General features: G+C 42.3%; 2 protein-coding genes across 5 annotated transcripts in view; one reads left to right on the top strand and one right to left on the bottom strand.

Moving 5' to 3' along the window:
• CRBN (cereblon) overlaps window positions 1-15,923 on the top strand; it is a 270,605-nt gene extending 254,682 nt beyond the window's left edge. For all 4 annotated transcript variants that reach the window (XM_054281110.1, XM_054281106.1, XM_054281108.1 and 1 more), the window contains exon 12: window positions 15,905-15,923. The gene's annotated coding sequence lies outside the window, so the exon portion shown is untranslated. The remainder of the gene's footprint in view (window positions 1-15,904) is intronic.
• The window catches only part of LOC128939891 (contactin-4), a 268,549-nt gene that overhangs the window by 194,942 nt on the left and 52,947 nt on the right, over window positions 1-20,660 (bottom strand). The window lies entirely within an intron of this gene.

Below are 20,660 nucleotides of genomic sequence, written 5' to 3' on the forward strand. Positions count from 1 at the left end.
TCTCCTCTTTGTCATTTCCCTGCTGGAGACAGGGGTGATGGATTTGGGCTCCCCAGAGAGAGGGGGAGCTCTCTGAGCACCCATCTCTCAATCCCGCCAATTTCCAGCTGGGAATGAGCAGGTGTGGAACAGGGAATGGAGCTGCCCTCATGCCTGGCAGACCAGCACCATCCTCCCTGGCTGTGGAACAAACACCAGGGATGATCCCATTACCTGGTCTGGTTTAGGTGTCCTCACCCATGGGGGTGGAACAAGATGGTCTTTCAGGTCCCTTCCAACCCAAACTATTCCATGGTTCAATGATTACATAATTCCAGTGTTATTTTAGAGGAGATTTGGGATCATTTTCCCCCCAGCTCACCTCAAACTGTTCCTTGGACATGGGCTAAGCCAGCAGGCACTGTGCTCACAGGGTGCCTTAACAGATCTCTATAGATTCATTCCCTTCTCCATAAAAACCCAACTATGGATTCATTTCCCTCTCCACAAAAATCCCTACAAGCTTCTGATTTTAAAAATACATTGTTTTCTCCTCTCTTCAGCTATGAACTCTTGCCTTGGAGCCAAATCAAGTGCCTTAGTGCTATGTAAAAGCTGTTCATTTTTAATTTGATAGAAGAGGTTCATTGTTTCAAAATGTATGGTTTTGATAAGTGTGATTTCTGTGAAATTAAAACAGAGTAAAATTAATGTCTGTAGTTATTTCACTTCAATTATGTCAGCTTTACATTTGCATAAAATATTGTTTTCATTCCTCTTTAGTGCAACACATAATAAGGCTTTGTATTTTTAATTTATCTGGAAGAAAAAATATGAAGGTTCTGCAGCCATGTGGAGAACTCTAAGAGTAATTTCAGATTTGGTTTCATTTAGCTTAAAAACCAGAATTTGGACTGCCAGAATTTCTCTTACAATGGAAGTTTGCTTCCTTTTCAAATAATACTTAATTTACACCATTTTAAACCTACACTCTTTGGGCAAACAGTCACCTGAAGACTGTTCACTATTTCTGTAGACCTCATCCTGTTACTCCTTTTCTTCTGTGGTGGAAATAAGAGTGGGATATGTTTTAAATTAAAAAGATCAGACAAAAACAAACCCCAAAAAGGACTTATCCAAACCCTCTGAACTCCAAGGGTTGTTTTCACCCAATCAGGGATATGGAGCAAGGTCCTCTCTCTAAAATTAAATGAAGATCCTGAATGAACTCAGGTTTAATTATACCACAGACCTCAAGTGCTAACTGGAAGTGACAAGAGACACACTGTGATCCCAAACTTTTGCTCTGCCAGTACTAGAAATTACAGAGAGCAGAGGTTGTTGAAGTGTTGCATTATAATATTTATTTAAGAAATAAATTGAATCCTGGAGACGTTTGAGCCGCCTCAGCCTCCTGGGATTTCTGGTCCCTGTGATAATTAACAGAGATGGACTCAACCAACGAGCACCTCTCCTGCTGCTGTCCACAGGCAATTTAGGAGTGGGATAAATTGCTAAAAGCTCCATGTGAGCTGGCAGTGCCAGCGATTCCCCGCGCTGCTCTCAGCTGCTTTGATTCTCCAGACACGTAAAAGACAGGAGTTATGCATTAATTACCATCCAATATTCTTAATCAACATCAACTATCAAATTCTTCGTCAAGCTCTCGATCACAAACTTAATCATGCCTAGCCCAAACTGCTTCACCCCGTTAAGTGGCATTCATTAAAAAGGCTCTGCTATCACATCATCAGGCACTTCCCAAGCGTGAGACTCTCTCAGTGACAAACAAGGTGCAGTTGGAGCAATCACTGTGGGGCAAAGATGGCATTAATTAAAGAGGATGGACGTTTAACTTCACATGAGCCAAGCAGCTCCACAAGAAAAGGGAAACTAGAGCTCCAGTTCCACTGTTTATCCATTTGGAAGACCCTTGTGATACCTCCTGGTCCAGCAAAGAGAGGATAAAACCGATGAAGAAGAAAAGCAGCAGTGAAAAATTAAAATATCTCTTTTCTATGTTATGAAAGGTAACAAGTCCTTCTCAGAGTAAGGAATAATTGGAAGAGCAATTAGAGATCCCCTAGGATGTTTAGGCACATCTCATTTTAAACACTGAGCTTTGTTCCCAACGTGTTCCCACTTCACCACACAACAGCTCTGAGCAGGAGTGAGGGTGGCTGGGAGCTCCTTTCCAACCCTCACAGCTGGAATTGTGTCCTCTGCCACTGGAACAGTCCCTGGTCCCTCTGCACACACGGCTGAACCCCCTGGATCTGAACACCAGGTTATCCATCCCACAGAGTCCATGGCATGGCTGCGTCCTGCAAGAATTCACTACCTAGGAAATTATTTTATTTCTCCCCAGAGTTTTATGGGAAGAGGACAGGGGGACACATTGCTTTTGATCACTTGGTTTCTCCAGTCAAAATGCACCAATGGATGCAATTCCAATCCATCAAAATGCACAATGAGAAAGAAGAAAAAATTCCTGATTTTCTATCAAATGCAAGTAGAGAAGTCTTCTCAACCAGACAGTTTGGAAATCCAGCCTGACTGTTCTGTAAATCTCCCCAGTCCATAAAACAACACCAGGATAAGATGTCCATTATGACAAATAAGCACTTAATAAAACTTTGAATCAGTTTTTCTACATCTTGGTTAAAAAAAAAACAGAAATCCATGTGGAAAAAAAATGTTGACAACTGAGAAATTTCCATTAATTCAACACATGATACGTTCTAAACACAAGTGAATTCCTTGGACAATTATGAATGAGTGGTTACTACCCAAGAAATAATTCTTTTAACATTCATTAAAAGATTTCTGTCACTCAGAAGTTGTAGAACAAACAGAATCTGCAGGCTTTGAAAATTAAATGCAAACTTGTACCTGATTTATTACAGAGATGTTGTAATCAATAATAGAATTGAAGCTTGAAAGCACAAGGTGTCCTTTGACAGCAGAGCATCTTCTTCATCCCCTCCCTGCCCCAGCTGACGTCTGATCCACGGCATCTCTGGTAATAAGAACCCCTGTCTGCCAAAGGAGAGACATCTCCAACTATTGATTTCTTTTTTATTATTTTTTTTACACACACCGAGTACCTGGGTAGATTTAATGGAGCTCTCTCCCCCTGTTTTGTATGTGTACAGAGTCTGATCTCACTTTCAAAGCTGGGTCTTTTGTCAGAAGGAAAAGGTTTGAGCTGATCCTGGGGAGGTGTTATCTCCAAAGATCATCCATCCCTGATCACCCTGGTTCATTAACTAATCCTTTCAGTGATGACCAAGCCTGGTGACTTTGATCTTTCTGGCCAGTAGCTATTTTTGTCATTAAGGCTTCCAGTGGGGAAGATCTTCAAGCTAAAATTCACTTTTTCTGGCTGTGTTTTACTTCCATCCCTCCCAATACCAGCACAGGGGCTCCTCCCCAAACAGCACAAGGATGGGTTTGCCTGCTACATCCCATAAACCTGCTTCCCCCTCTGCAGCTCAGTAACATCATTTGGGATCCAGGGTCTTCCAAGCAACAATTCCCACCCCTGGGGAAGGTCCCAGAGGGAGCAGGTGACTTTTCCAACCCCACAACCAAGCAGATTCCACACACAACAAATTCCACATGTGGGCTGACCTTCAAGGAAGCCCCGAGGACCAGGTGTTTATCAGAGATCTCAACAACTCAGCAGGGAATGTGCTGCCTCAGCAAAAAGGTCTGAGAAGCCAAAAAGAAAATATTGGAGAGAAGAGTTAACCTCTGTTTTCCAAAAGTGTGCCTAGGCCTTTATGTCCCCAGATCTGGACATCAAACCTCACGTTGGGAACAATAAAATAAACAATTAAGAAGCGATATTTTGAGGGAAATAGGCACAGAATGCTTCTTACAGAATGAATAAAAATTCTGTTTAGTGTAATAAGGAAAATGAAATGACTGTTGCACTTTTCTCCTTCAAAGAAAGTTCTTTAAGTGATTGAAATGTCATCACTTCAGTGCTTGTATTGTATTAAAATACATCTCACACATGCTGAAGGTTAAACTTCTCATTGCCTCTTCCCACTTTACATTGATACAGTGCACAAAACAGATGTAAGAGTGCTCCAAACCTAAACTTCCTGCACTAAAACCTCTCTAACCCTACTAAAAATGAACCTATTGACCCTCCACGCACTCCTCTGCAGCATTAGCACACTTATGGCTATTTAAAAGTATTAATAATTTATTGCATCAACACATCAGTGCTACTCTATTCCTATATACATGTATATGCTTGAATATACATTGAACTTCATTTACTGTCACCACCAATTGCTGCACAAATTTCACAACTTTTCCCTGTCTTTTTCTCTAAAAAATAACTTGGGCTTTCTCCAGCATATCCCCAAATTTCCATACTGCTGACCACTGTACTTTTGTGCTTTGCCAAGCACTGTGCATTCACCCTTAAACTGAGCTTAATCCTTGAATCTTAAAAAAAAATATGTTCATCATAGAGTAATTAACACACTGTCATTAGCCACAGCCAGCTTAGCGAGACCCAAATTTTCTCAAACGTAATCTGGAAATGCAATTAATTACTCAAGTACACAACTTTTCATGTTGTTGAATCTCTATTGTCACCTTAAATTCCAGGCACCTTCAGGAAATCCAGCGGTGTCATAAAGGTTTAAAAGAACCAATCTAAGTTTCAATGAGAAGGAGAGATTATTTGGATACAAAAAAAAGCCTTTTTGCTTCCAGAATTCCTGCTAGCTTTGCCTCACTCCACCTGCACCCTGGGAGCCATTGAAATACAAGCTGGAGGAGAAGGCTTTTAAATCCACTCACTTTTCTCCAATACCTGCTTCCAGGTGTTCAGGGTTTAATGCAGCTGCCTGATACCAACAAGTAAATGGTCACTTTTATTCCTTCAGTGCCCCGATAAAATCAACCTCAGGGACTGCAAACTGTGAGGAAACAACAAAGCTGAGCAGGCTGGAGAGGTATCAGGAGATAATCACATCCTCAGGACATTTATTATCGCGCGAGATAAGAACCACCGCCAGAATATGATTATCTGCTGATAACAAGAAACCCTGGAGTTTGCACTGTGCTGCAGGAAGCTCATTATGGGGATGAAAAGCTGTGTTTGTTGTTCCTGAATGTGGGGCTGGCAGCTGAGAGCTGCGTGTGGCAGCTGCAGGGGTTCAGCTCACGACACGAGTTCTTGAGGTGACCACCTGGACTCTGAAGTGAGCCCCTCTAAGCTGAAACGGCCCTGGCACAGCATTTAATCTCCTCCTCCCAGGAGCTCCACTGGTTGATTGAGATGGATCCACTTGCAGGGAGAATGAAGTTGTATCAGATCATCAAAAAGAAAAAATCCAGCAAAAAAGGAATGACAGGAATAAAGGATGGCCTTGTGGATAAGGAAAATAAAGTCCTCACAAATTCTATCACCATATTTGACTCAGAGGTCTTTGCAAGGGTGTCATTTCCCTCCTATATAAGGATATAAATAAGTTTAGATGTGGAATGGTTTTACTGTCCTGTCGATGCCTCAGTTCCAAAAGGAACCCAACCCTACCAACACATCCCAGGCTCCAAAAATAAACCCAGCCTTGGGACAACCTTCTCCTCCAGGAAACTTCTGCCAGGGAATAAAGGTCATCTGCTCCAGAATGGTCATTCATTACTTCAGGAGCTCCAAACCACATTCATGCACTTTTTGCTCTTGATTGACCCAAAGAACTCTGCATGGAGGGCGGAAACAGCGGATCAAGGCCAGCAAAGAGCCTGACCAGGGCTGGCACAGCACTGGAACAGGCTGCCCAGAGAGATGGTGGCTCTGCATCCTTGGAGAGGCTCAAACCCCAGCTGGGACCCTGCTCTGGCTGCCCCAGCTCTGACTGGGGGGCACTGGAAGGTCTCTGGGGTCTTCACCAGCTCCAGCCATTCTTTAATACCCTCCAAAGATATCTTTCCCCATGAAAACCAAAACGTGTGGTGAGGGAGGGCAAGAAGTAATTTCACATTGATTAATTTATTTTTCTAAATGAAAAACACTTCCAAAGAGCTCCCAAGCCCAGACATTCATCCCAAAATTCATCCAAAAATTCAAGCACAACTTGAGGTGTTCAGGTGTCTCAATACAAACAGATGGGACTTTTGATTCCTGATGCAGAAAAGCTAATTTTTTATTTACATAGCTCATATTTTATAGGATTATTAGAAGGCACTGCGTTAGATCTAATTGGCTAATAATATATGGACACTTAGTTCATTGGTTGGTAAATGGCATTTTGCTTATTTATTAAATATCTCTGTTTCTAGATGGTTGATATTTTTTCTACTGATTCTCATGGGATAGTTTTCTTGGTTTTGTATGTGTGAACAGTTCTGTTACTAGAATAATTTGTTGTGCTGTTTTTTATTCTTGTAATTTTTTTACATGTGAACTTACAAGCTGACTGCTAGTTTAGCTAGAGTAGTAGGGCTTGAACTATATTTTATAAGGCTTTTCTTTTGTAATATCTTAACTTGCATGCAACATTCAGTCAGGTTTTTCTCTCTGTTCCTGATTCCAGGCTCACCACAGACAGAAAACTACCTAATTCAGTGCCTTCAGTTCCTTGCCAGACTCAAAATCAAATTTAAGGATTGGATAACTCCGACACAGTGGGTGCTATTTTGTCCTACCAGCTCTATTTCACTCAGCAAAATGTCAAGTGTGTCTATCTGGACAAGAGGCTTCTGCTTCATAATCTCCTCTCCTCGGCTCTCAAAAGCTCTTGGAGAGCCTCTGGAGAGGCAGGAATTCCCTGCAGAGCTCTGCCCCCTCTCCTCCCTCCCGGAGGGGATCATTCCCTTCCCTTTACTCAACTGGTGGGACTCAAGTGGCTTTGCTTTGCTTTTAGTTCCAAGTGCTTTATTTTATTTGTGTTTACTTCCTCTGATAGTAAACCCGCCACCCAGACATCTGTAGCTGCAGGGAAACATTTTTTTTCCCTAAAAATACAGAAGGAAAGTAGAACCAGAATATCTCTAAATAAGAGACCTTAAATTCATATCCTATTCTCTCCCACTTTGTTTTGTCACATCACTGCGGTTAAGGCATCACTTCACATAATTATGGAGATGTTTTAATTGGGAACATGATAATCAAGCAACAATAGCCATGTAACGAAAAACAGCTTGATTTTTTCCAACAGGTAACAAACAAATTTAAGGAAAACCCAAATTTCTCCTAAGGATCATTTGCCAGATTACCATTCAATGCTCCATGATTATAGATTTCTTTTCTTTCTTCAAATTTAGGCTTGCAAAGATGAAGTCTTAAAAAGAAATATGTAAAAAACAGGAGATTTGGTAAAACAAAAAATAAATAGATTTTTTATAGCCTTCCTAAAATAATCTTTTTCTAACCCTACACCTTTACTTTCAGCACTTCTTTCCCCCCTTCAAAACATGTAAACAGCTTAATGTTTTAGGATTGGAACATCATTTATACTTCAGGCATGACTAGACATTTCCATAATTTCATCAATACCGTCCCAAAGCGCCCTGATGCTGGCTGTGCTGAAGGTACATCATCTACCACAGCTTCCTGATGGATAAAAGAATAAACAGCCTTATTTTTATCATCCTAGATTAGTGCAAATGTTGCAGCCCAGTGCATGTGGAAAACATGCCCACCATCTGAAATCCTCAACAGCCCAATTAGGAGAACATAAAATACTCCTCAGGAAAAGAAAACTGTGCAAAGGTCTGGTTTGATGTCAAAGATTTGAGATACAGCCACGCAGGACAGTGATTTCAGAAATGGAAATGGAAGAAGTTGGCTTGTTCCCTGCTCCTGTAAAGTGTTTTTCTGATTCCAAGTGAATTATTGCTAATTACTGCCATGAAGAACACAGAGAGGCAGAGCTCTCTGCCTGTGTTTAGGGAAAGCTCTCTGCACTAATCCAAATGACAAATGGAAGTTTTCCACAATATTTTAGGAGGATAATTGTGCCATCTGGGAAGCCATGTCACAGCTGTAACAGAGTGAGCAGGCCCAGGGTGTGCAGCAACTCCTTCTGTGCTGAATTCATTTCACTTAATAGATTCATCTTGGAGTTTATTTATTTATTTATTTCGAACATCCTGGGACTTGGAGCATTGTAACAGGGCTGCCTGGATATGCATCAAATGAGCTCTTTCTTGGAGCTTTTATTATAGATATTAACCAGAAGTGTATCAGTAGCTCTTCTCGAGATCATTATCAGGAAACTACAAATTAAAATTCATTTCATCAGGACCAATTCCTTTATATTGCAGCCCTGTGCTATCACTTCTCTCCTTTAGAAAAAAGGGTTTAGGAGAAGAAGAACAGACAATATTTCCCAAATATATAGACCTTAATATTGTGTTAGAAGTGAGAATGCACAAAAGCTCCCATGGTGGGAGGAGATGATGAGCAGCATTCCATGGAGGAATCTGTGAGGATCTGGGGACATTATGGCATGAACAGCACAAAGAATTCCATGTAAATGCCAAGATTAAACCCCCAGCAGCTGGGATCAATCCGTGCCTGATGACAATTTAATACGTGTGAGAGTAGGAGGATTACATGTCACACTGGGACCACCAAATTTCCATATGGGGACCTTTCCGCTTGCCTATCAACAGCTGCAGCTCACATCCCAATGTTCCTTTTAATCCCTTTAATCCACGCTGTGCAAAGCCAGGGACCAGAGCTCCACTTGCAGCAGAGGTCCTCAGAAACCTGGAGCTGCTCAGGTGGTCCCTGGGGACAGCTTCATTCCATACTCCTATGACCATCCATGGAAAAACCCTCACGGATGTGGAGGGGAGTGCTGAAAGCAGCAGTGGACAGCAGCAGAGCCCTTTGCCCCTCCTCAGCCACGCTGAATAACTCCCCAGGGCAAGGAGGCATCACAGCAGCCTCATTCAGACACTCTGCATTTGCTTCTGTGCTCACTCTGCCCCTTCCTCCCGGAGCTGGGGCTCAGCCAACGCTCCTGGGGCTGCTCTCACCAGGGCTCCCCCAGCTCCAGACCCTCAGCTGCAATAACCACAGCTTGATGTGAGATCAGAACAGAAAGTCTGATTTCCCTGCACACGGCTGCTGCTCCTGACAGCCACTGGAGCTGCCCAGAACAGCATCCAGCCCCAGGAGCAGCCACTGGAGCTGCCCAGAACAGCATCCAGCCCCAGGAGCAGCCACTCCTGACCCTCACAGGGGATGGGAGGTGAGCTGTGCTGGGATCTGATTCCTGCCTTCAGCCTCACCTGAGCTCAGGGCATTTCTTCCCTTCTCTGCTCTCCCCACTCCAGACCAGGTACAAATAAAACATTTTGGAACCTGGCATTGCTTTATTCTGCTGTGCAAGGTCCCAAACCCCACACCCAGCTGCAGTGACCCTTGCAAGAACATGAACACAGCAGAGCTTGCACAGCAGGAATATCCAAAGTGAGAAATCCATAGAAAATATCTCATTACAGACTGGTTTACCTGGCACAAATATACTGCACCTTAAGCAGGCAAAAGCTCTCATCTATCTGGTTTTGTAAAGCTTTCCAAACCTTTCTTTGTGTCCATGTAACCCTTTAATGGAGGGAACCTCCCTTTCATGCAGGACAAGTCAGTAAACCATGTTGTTGTCTAGTCAGTGAGAATGTTTAATGCCTTTTTAATATAAACAACACCCAGAATATCCTGCAAAAAGGGCAAATTAAGTGCCAATTCCTGCACTGACAATTTGAGAAGACTGTGGTGTGAGCAGAGCTGAATTCCTACTGCTAATTGCTTCAGTGTGATTTCTGCCAGCAGGTGCTACAAGAGGAGTAGGATCCTAGCAGATAACAATACTGCAAATTAAAAATAGAATTTGCATCAAATAAACATACCACTAAACTTGGGACATCAACAGAAATGCACTGGGAAAGTCAGCAGCTAGACCCAAAAATGCCTGGATTCACACCAGTTTCAGACACAAAGTCACCTGAAAACAGCAGTGGGCAAGTTTTGGAGCAAAGGCAAGCAAGGGGTCACAGAGAGAGAGCAGGAGTGAGATCCTGACCTGGGTAATTCCATTAACTTCAGGGAAATTGCATCAGGCTCCACCAGAGATGCTGAATTTGGCACCAGTTCTCTGGAATGTACACTGAATAAATGCACAGGATTTTCTGTTTGCTGCTGCCTTGGTTTTACTGCATTTTTATGAGTTGTTGCAAAAGTCACTTTTATTTGGATTTAGAAGCACAAGAAAAACTAAATATGTTTAAGGTAAAATAGTTTTATTAATTATTCTAAAAAGCAACCAAGTGTTTCCTAAAATATAAACCACTATCTATATTATATACACCTATTCCTCTATTTTTCCATCACAGAATTTTCTTAAAAATATAAACAAGTCCCACAAAAGACCATCTGAAAATCCTATTTCTCCTTGAAATCCCATGGCCATGAGTGGCCATCACCCTTCCCTAATGAAGTCACTTCATTTTTGGTTCACTGAGTTGTTTTTTGGATAAAGAGACCAGGAAATAAATATTCTGTGAAGAGATATTCTCATCTGTGGGATGAAATCCCTTCAGGTTCATGGAACGAGGCAGCTCCTTGCCACAGAGAATTTTCTGATACTCAGGAATATTTTAAGGGCTCGATCCAGACATCAGGAATATTTCCAAGATCAATGAGAGCAGCTGGATTTGAGGCTGTGAGGAGGAGTTTGATTTGTGGTTTCATCCAAGCCAGAAAGGTTTGGGATGGAGACCTTAAAGCCCACCCAGTTCCACCCCACCACGGACAGGGACACCTTCCACACACTCAGGATGCTCAAAACCAGGACGTGGGGATCACAAAGAATCATTAAAAACAGAGAGCAGAGAATCATTAAAGCCAACAACAAAAAAAAAAAAAAAAAAAAAAAAAAAAAAAAAAAAAACAACCTGGGGTAAAGCTCCAAGCCCTGCAGAGTATATTTAATAGGCAGCACCACAACAAATTAAAAAGAAGGATCCAAACAATGGCATCTCCTGCAGGAGGAGCAGTGGCAGCTCCCCAGGACGGGAAATGGCCGTGCTGGAACAGCAGCGATTTTCAGGGAATTACTGGCGTGCTGTGTTTGGTTTGCTGTCTCCCACCTTGCGTTTCCCAGACTGTATCAAAGCACAGACTATAACAGCTCCAATTTCTCTCACAGCAGCTACACCATGTGAGAAAAATTGACAGATTAAATAGAATGTAGCTGCCAAAGCAACTGTGAACTATGGCTGCCCGAGAGAAGAAAATGATGTTCCTGAGTATCATGTTAAGAAGAGCTTTTGTGATCAAATGCAACAAGAGTCCATTTCATTATAAGGCACTTTAAAAAAAAGCAGAAAAAGCAATTTTTCCCCTCAGCCCAGAGAGCTCCTGCAGCTCACACAACCATCCTGCCTCCCCACCCGAGGTACAAGTGCCACACACGGAACAAACACACACCTTGAATTTCTCTGGGCTGTGGGCACTTCTATTTTGATGAATTCTCAAGCCCAACCAGCTTCAAGAAAGGAGGGAAAAAACCCCATATGTGTCCCTAACAAAAATTGATGATGCCGTGGTAAATGAGCCCCTCTCTGGGCTGACGAGGCGGGCGCTAATCCAGCCCCAGCCCTGCGAGTTCAGTGCTTTATCAACGCTGACATGCACATGCCTAAGTGCCACTGACATCTGCATACATGCCTTATTTATCTTGCTCTGCCTTCATTAAAAGGACAAATTGATGTCTCAAACATTTTAAGCTCGTCACAGAAATCTCCCAGGCTCAGCAGAACGTGCCCCACCGCAGCTTCAGAGGCCACGTGCGCTCTGGCGGGTGGGCAGGGGATGGGGAGATAAAGGGGTTTTATGGTTTGTTTATGAAAAAATAAATGCTTGTCATACCCCACACTGAGAATCCACAATCCCAGAATGGGATACCACAGAATTCCAGAATGATTTGGGTTGGAAATGACTCTAAAGCCCATCCAGTGCCACCCCTGCCATGGGTAAGGACACCTTCCACTGTCCCAGGCTGCTCCAAGCCCCAGTGTCCAACCTGGACACTTCCAGGGATGATGTTCCTCACTATCATGTTAAGAAAAGCTTTTGTGATCAAATGCAACAAGAGTCCTTTTCATTATAAGGCACTTTAAAAAAAAAGGCAAAAAAAGCAATTTTTGGGGCCTGCCCACCCTCCTAGAGAAGGATTTCACCCCAATATTCCATCTAACCCTGCTCTCTGGCAGTGGGAAGCCATTCCCACCTGTCCTGTCTCTACATGCCTTTGTAAACAGCTCTCTCCATCGAGATTTGCAACTTCAGCCTGCATTAAACTAAAGATAACATGAAAAAAGGGTTTTTTAACAGCTCATAATTTTGCCATTGGGATAAAAATTGTAATAATCCATTTGTAGGCTCCATTCCTGTGAAACTGCCAATAAGTGTGATTTCATCAGCCCTTTGTAAAAAAGCAGTGAATAAAGCAGTGATTTTGGGAGGTCTGACAGAGGCAGGTGGAGAAAGCTCTGATGTTCTCTGGAGATGGGTGGGACAAGAGCTCCAGAGCCTGGCTGGGCAGCACAGCTCTTCCAAGCACAGGTGAAATGGGTGTTTTAATGAACCAGCTAAATTTCTACAGCTTCAAACTCAGCACAACTCCTGGTGACTGGTTTCTGGGTGGACTCTGGTCCTTCATTAGCAAAGTAAACACCAGAGTCAAACCACAGCATCTTTGGAGGGAAGAGATGCTCCAAACCCTTCAGGAATTTGCCATTTAGGTGACTTTTACAAGGCAGCAGAAAGAGGAGAAACCATCAAAACTTCAGCCATCCAAGCCAGCACTGAGACTCCTCTTGAGCTCAGCCCTCCCCACAGAGCCTCCCGAGCTACTCAGTGTGACAGGATCCCAATTCCAAACTGAAACACAAATATTAATCCAACAACTGACTCTCAAGGTTCTCTCTTTTGCCTGGATTTTTCAGATTTTTTCCTAACTAATGCAGTTTCTTAATCGTAAAGATTAATTTCTGCATTGCAAATAGGGGACAGGTGAGGGAGCAGAACAGCAGAACTTGCACCTCACAAAGGCTCAGCAACTTGTAGAATGTTCAAATACTTCAATTATACCTCAGATAGAGCACCCTGGTCTGTACAAACTGAATGCTCAAAGTAATGTTAAGCAGCTGATTTTAGATAAGAAAGGCAAGAGTGGTTCAAATCAAACAGAGAATTTATAATTAACAAAACCCTGAGTAATCTCTGGCTTCAAGCACTGCTTGTGGCTCCTTCAAGCTGCAAGAGGGAACAGAGGGGAAGGCAGGAAAAATCCCTGTTTTTCCTAAATTTCAGTCAGACTTTAATTTTGGAAGCAAGGCTGCTTCTTGGTTTCGTTCTCAGAATTCTTCTGCCATTTCCAGTTATCCCACATCAGTGCTATGCACCCCTCTGCCAGGAGTGATCACAGGGAGGTAATTCAGCATCTCCCATGGTCTGGATGGGTTTCATGGAGCCCTTTGGGTGCTGATAACAATTACACAACATTTTTGTGGATATATTCCGCTCCACCTGCAACCACCTTATTTCTAGCTTGTTATCTTAGAATCTCAGAATGGTTTGGGTTGGAAAGGAGCTTAAAGCTCATTTCATTCCATGCCTTGCCATGGGCAGGGACACCTTCCACTATCCCAGATTGCCCCAAAACCTGTCCAACCTGCCCTGGGACACTTCCAGAGCAGCCACAGCTTCTCTGGGCAACTCCTTACCCACCAAAGTGATTTCACCAAGTGATTTTAAGGAGGGACATAAGCACTGCACGTGAATGAAACCAAGCCAAGTCAGCTGCAAACATTCACAGATCTCCCGTGCTTCAGTCAATGATTTCTGCAAACCTTGAGTGGCTGCTGGAATCTGTCACCATTTCCTGCTGCTTTCACTGCTCCAAAGAAACCAAAGAGATGGAGCTGAACCAGTCTGCACTGGGCCCAGCACTCACACCAGCAGCTCTGCTAATGAGGGTGCAGCTCAATAAATGGTGTTCCACACAGATTCAAGGACTAAAGGAACAGCTGTACACTTGTACTCGTCTTGGTACAAATTTTCTGTTTCAAAACATAATTATAGGCCGGGGGAGTAAGGAAGATAGAATAAGAGCATGATGAACGTTACAAAAACTACCAGGAAAGCAATTATTTCCAATCAAAGTGTGCTGGATTAGCCCAGAAGCATTTTTCTTTTGAAGCCTTACAAGTTATCTGATGGGAGCTGAAGTGTTTGATGAGCTCAGCTGGTGAGCACAGGGGGACAGGGCAGGGGGGACACCTGGCACAGGTAGGGAGGGATCTCTGCCCTCAGACAGGGCTGGGGATGCTCCTCTGAGCCTCTCTCTGCTCTCTCCCTGCCAGGATCAGCTCTCCAGACAGGCAGCACATTTAATAGAAGGGAAATGATTTCGGATTACAGTGATCAATGCTGGAAAACAGTGACCCGGGGATACGAAGCTACAGTTCATAAAATACCAGCAGAGATTATCACACTCAAAGTACTTCCATTTCAGTTGTTCTGACCTTCAATTGGAGCTGATTTCTTTTTTTTTTTTTTCCCTCCTTAAGCCCTTTAAATCTTCTGTTGAAAATACCACGGTGTTGAAGACTGGCCTGCAGCAGCATTTAGAGGATTTCCCTCTTGCACGGCTCCATCCAAGGCAGGTGCTGGGATTCCTCCCACAAGGGGTGGCTGGTTCAAAGCCAAAAGGACTCTTTGAAAACCCCCAGAGCAATCTCATTTCAAGACTAGCACGTGCATCCATAAAGCAAGCTTCACTCACACTGCCTCTGCTCCGTTCTCCCTCTGAATAAATCCTGGAACATGAAGATGCTCTGCAGAGATGCTGCTGCTCAGCAGAACGAGCCTGCTGAGTGTTGCCAACACCAGAGGCAGCAGAAAGACAGGAGGAATGGGAAATGTAAGGGAGGTCCTGTCAGTCATTTCTCTAAAAAAAAAAAAATAAACCAATAAAACAGAGTCTGACAAGAACATTCAGCTGTTGTTTGGTTTCTGGGGCAATGCAGTATGCAAGTGGTCAATGGCTGCTCTTTCCTGGAGATAAATGTGCCCATAAAAGCATTTTAAATCATGGAGGACATTACTCACAGCAATGCTGAATGATGGACGTGCCAGCTACGGAGGTGATTCCTTTGCTGAGCTGCTCTGCAGAGCAGCACAAGTGCTCAAACCAAAATAAGCTCCTCACACCTACAACACTTCTGAGAAGACTCATAAAATAAGACAAGATAAACCACGTTTTAGGCTAAGGAGTTCATGTGTGCTCACCAGAACCGAGATGACAGATGTGTCTGTCTGCAGCCAGCCTCCTCCTCAGCCAGAAATAAAACACACAGCAAACACAGCCGGGCTGCTTGCTGTCATCCCTCATTGTTCACATCTTTGAGGAGATAACCCAGGCCCTGCAAACAAGCAAAACGCTCCTAAAACCACCCTGGAGCTGCCTTTATGAAATGGCTTTTCATTCTCTGCTTTTCCATGCAAATACTCTAAATAAGTGGGGAAGATTCCCTGGAGAAAGGCACCAATATTAAAAGCTCTGGGCATTCTAAGGAGGGTCTTTATTCCAAGCTGATCTCCACACCCAACCCCTCTCCAGCAGATTTCTCTGCAGACACATCCAAATGTCACACAAGACAATTTTATGGTCAAATCATGCCTGGCTTCACCAGCTCCTATTTCCCCAACTGCCAGGGCCACCCCTGCAAGAGTTAAATTCTGTTGTAATAAAAAGCAAAAAACTTATTTCCAACCCTTGGCCCACCTTCCAGCTCAGTAAATAGCAGGGGAATTATTTAATGCAAATAAACTCCATTTGCACTATTCCTAACCAGCAAAACATCCAGTGGAGCCTTGAAGAGCTCCCTCTCCCAGGATGTTCACTGATCCTGCTGTTAAATGCATTATTTCTGCCCCACCCATGGGAAATAACAGATAAGGAAGGATTTAGAAATGAATGAGGTGGTCAGGGCCTCCTCAGATGAGACCTTTAAGTCAACACAAACAAATGGTGTGGCCTTTCTGTACTTCAGAGACAAAGATAAATATATAAATAAATGAATACAGATATTTTCATTCTGAGCCTCTCCCACCCTCCTGCCTGCCGTCTGTATTTTGAACCCTTGCAGATCAATGGGGCTGTTCTGGTTTACTGGAGCTGCTGCTCGTGGTGCCCCAGTCCCTGCAGAGCCTCCTGGTGTGCTCTGGATCTGGGCAAAAAAGAAAAATTAAAAAAAAAAAAAAAAATCACCTGGATTTGTTACTAATAATCTCTTAAAGTGTTTTCCACTCTGCATTTTGGGCCCCACATGATGAATTCACCTGAACACTCTTTATTCATCTTCCTCTTGAGCTGATGCCTGGGGCTGATCTGGTCTCTGAGTGGGACCCAGAGCCTGAGCATCCTCCAGCTGCACCTGGAAGCAGCAGGAACACCAGAAAAGCACCCCTGAACCACCCTGAGAACACAAAATTACGATTCTGCTCTCAGCTTCACACAGCTCCTCATCTCCACCAGCCTAACCCAGAGGAAAAAGGAGTTTTAGCCACGTAATTAAGCCCAAGGAGTGATCATGGAACCAAAGTCAGTCCAGAATTAGTTACATCAGTAACTAATGAAGAGCTTTCACAAAGAAAGATGCTCCACCAATTTTAATCATAACTCAGGCACTGTTTTGCTACCCTAAAAATGAAGTGGCTTTCTGAAATAATGAGGTTATTGTACTTCATTAAGTGAGAAAAAATTAATTGGGTTCACAAGAAAAGCAACACTGTGGTTAAACCCGGCTTTGCCTTTCTGATAAGCAAATATTGGGGGGAAAAAAATACACTCAAGGAAGGGAACACCATCCCTGGCAGCCAAGAGCAGTGGGGTTATGTAAACAGAGTACAAGCTGAGCAGGAGATGTAGAAAAGGAGGATAAATAGGAGAGAATGAACTTCTGGAGCAGCATCTTCAGCAAGCACAGAGCAAACCAGAAGAACTGTACTCAGAAAAATTTGGTTTTGTGCATCCACTGCAAATTGTTCAAATGACCAACTTTAGTTTGCAAACGAAGGGGAGGAAATTCAGCTTTTGGGATCAGATATTGTCTGCTCCTCACATTTAAGGGACAATTAGTGCCTGTTTTGAGACTGTGATTGAAAGAACAGGACAAACACAAGGGAAAATCTGTGTTTTGCAAGGTGTCTGTGGGATCATGGTGGTCCCAGCTCTGTCCAACACCCTCCAAGCACCCTGAGATATTCTGTACCATCACCTGAAGGGTTCCACATCTGCTGGGACACTGCTCGAGGCAGATAATCAAATTATCCAGAATCAGAGCGAATGAGACAGAGGTGAAGCTGTTAAAAACCACCCATCAACCTAAAGGTCAGGGCCCCTGGCAACGAAGAGAAAGAATTATTCCTGCAGTCCTCAAACAGATTTATCCTGGATATAAAGCAGGACCATTTACAGCTCAGCAAAATTTGAAAACTGGGAGTAAAGCACATTACAAGCTTTCTTAATTCAATTTTCCCTGGCATTTATTGTGGTTAATAAAATACCCAAATGTCATCGAGATTTATAAAAATGTATTTATAGGTTAATAAAGGCGTAAAATGGATTATTCAGAAAAAAACAGCTTACAGAAAGCCTAAATGGATACAGATTTGGGGGTTGCTGCCTGTCAGGGGGGTAATTAGTGCTTATTTACACAGATTTTCCTTCCCTGTGAAAATACAGCCCTGAATTCAGAGTTCAGGCTCAGTGTTCTCTCCTCTGTGAACTTTTATGCACCAAAATAAAGAATAAAGGTTCCTCCAAAGATCCTTTGTAGATTCTTTTGGGAATCCAACCCTATTGCTTGGTAAAACAAAGACCATAAATACCAAAATTCAGGATGAAGATTTGCCTGGGCTGGAATGGTGACAAATAGAGAAAAGAGGTTCTGTTTTGAGTTCAAGGAAATAACTTTGAATAAGAAAAATACACATTAAAGCATGCTGGAACAAGGCTGGAAGCACTGATGGGAGTGACAGTCTCCATTTCAACATTTTGATGAAGTATTTCCAGAGAGTGACTCAGATTTTTTGCTAAATAGGCACAAAATTTAAAGTATTTATTGGCTTTTTCCAGCTGTGCCAATAAACTACTTTGGATGGTTCAGTGTTTGGTCTGTGTGCACACACATACACAAAAAAATGGATTATTTCCTTTCCTCACTTCCTCACATGCTGGATTACAAACATGCTCTGCTCTCCAAGCAAAATTCTAAGTATAGAGAGGGAAAAAAAAAAAATATTATAAAATAATATAAAAATAGTAAAAATAATAGAATATACAAAAATAATAAAAATATGAATAACAATTTAAAAATTAAAATAGATAACAGTTTAAAATTAAAATGATGGCATAATTAAAATTATGATAAAATCATATCAAAAATATAAAATACACACATATATGTATATATAAAAAAAACCTACAAACCCATACTGATCCCAAGAAAATTTTGTCCTTTTTGCCCCACTTTTAACAAACCCTCCTGGAAAAATCCTGTCAAATATTAGGTTTTCTCTCTCTGCTCTTCATCCTGAATAATTCAAGTTCAACTTTTTCATTTCTGATTCCAGATCTCAGTCTCACCCCGAGCCAGAACTTCCTTGAAATAAACTTTAATGTGCTTTAATAATCTCCCTGCTAATGCTGGTGATTGGCAACGCTCTGGTTTTAACAACTGCTGCAACACTGAGTGTAACCAAAGCTTTTATTTGTAATTACTGCTCTGAGCTGAATTCTGGTACAATCCCATTTATATCCAAATTATTTCTAATGAACGTTGGGCCGCACCAGACTAGAGGGCTACATGTTTAAAAGAAAATGGATTAATATTTTATTTTCAAGCCATTTCAAATGCATTTCTGTAACTAATAAAGAAACAAAAAAAAGCCCACATCAAGGTCTTGCTATGATAATTGACTGAAAAGGGGATTTTCTAACTCACGGAGCACTGCATGAAGTTTTTTGCTCATTAGAGCACAAGTACAGCAGAGATTTATGGACACAAATAGACACAATTTCAGGAAAAGCAGAGAGAGGGATGCACACACACAAATAACATAAAACACAGCAACTTATGGGATGTGCTGAGCCTTTTAAGCAATGGGAGGACAAACATTTCGAGGCACTCATCCCTTCTAAAAGGTATTTAATAGAATGGAAAAGCCTCACGTTTCCCAGAAAGCTTTCATGTACAGCTCATCGTTTTTAGACAAATGCTTTCTGAGCCCTCACTAATACAGTAAGTTATAAAAATTCTTGGCAATGTCGTTCTCATTCCAGAAGCTGCCATTTTTTAATTGACACTTCTGCATTATACAAGTAAAGGACACTGCTTTTTCCTATTTTTTTAATACCTTCATTTCCCTTAAAACTTATCAGGGAATTACAGACATTTCCAGGCATTAGTCTTAAAAGACATTAGCAAAGAAACATTTCAGGCCCTTAATGCCATGAGTTTTAGCAGTTGCTGAGCTTTTCCAAAGCCAAAATAAAACTCAAAATGTCCTATTTTAACTTGCAAACAAAATATTACAGTGAGGCCAGCTGGAAATTTTGCTTCTTTCAGCAAGGCTCCAGTCCATGAACAAACACAGCCCCAGATTATCAGTCAGGGGAAATATCCAGTCCTGGGGAGCCCAGCATTATTCCCAGCAGGTAAAACACATCTCACATGTAAGAATTTTGTTATTCCAGAAATTTCATTATTTCTGTTCAGCACTGAACACTTCCACTTCATTTCAAAACCTTGTAAGACACAGAAACATCCTGGCAATGCCAAATGTCTTTGTTCCAAGCTAAAATTGAGATTTCTGAGATGGACAATGACCACCATTCCCACACTTTTTATCACAACCAGCACAATTGTTTAATTATAATTATTTTTAGAAACATTTCCCCACATTGCCACTGAGATGTGGGGGTGGGAACCCCAGGGGTCACTCCTACCTTTTCCAGATCTTTAACTTTTTGGGATTTTAAGCTACACACAACCCCCAAATTTTTAGCTTCCCTTCTTTCCTCCATCTGCAGTCCCATTCTCTAATTAGCTCTAATTAAGATTTGCATCATTAGCCTTTGGTCTTGTCCCTGGGTGCTCACCCATCCCTTGGGGCTGACACAGCAGGGAAGGGGAGATTCACTCCAGAAGAACTCCCAGGAAATGTCACAGTCACAAAAATTCCACTGTCAGAAAAAGTTAAGGTTTATTCAAAGCCCTTTTTGAGACAAAAAACTGAGACTGGAGATTCCACAAACTTTTCTTGGCAGCTTCTGGGCCTTTCAAGTGACAGCTTTTCTAAGGCAGTCAAACAAGAAAGTGCTCACTGCATCCTCCCTCTCTCTGTGCAGCGTTTTGCCTCCAGACTGAATTACATATTCTGCAAACTCTACTTTTTCAGAATGGCTTTCAAGAAAAAGGGGTAAATTTTTAGATGATCCAATTAATTTAGTCAGGACATGGCTGTCCTAATTAATCCTGCATGATTCAAAGGCTATTTATGCAGTACAGCTGCAAGCACACAAAAAACGTATTTATCATAAAAAAACACCCTTAGAAAATAAAGTTTCCTG

This window comes from Melozone crissalis, unplaced genomic scaffold (assembly GCF_028551555.1).
Source record: "Melozone crissalis strain CALT ecotype California unplaced genomic scaffold, PUWL_Pcris_2 ptg000029l_1, whole genome shotgun sequence".
Taxonomy (NCBI): domain Eukaryota; kingdom Metazoa; phylum Chordata; class Aves; order Passeriformes; family Passerellidae; genus Melozone; species Melozone crissalis.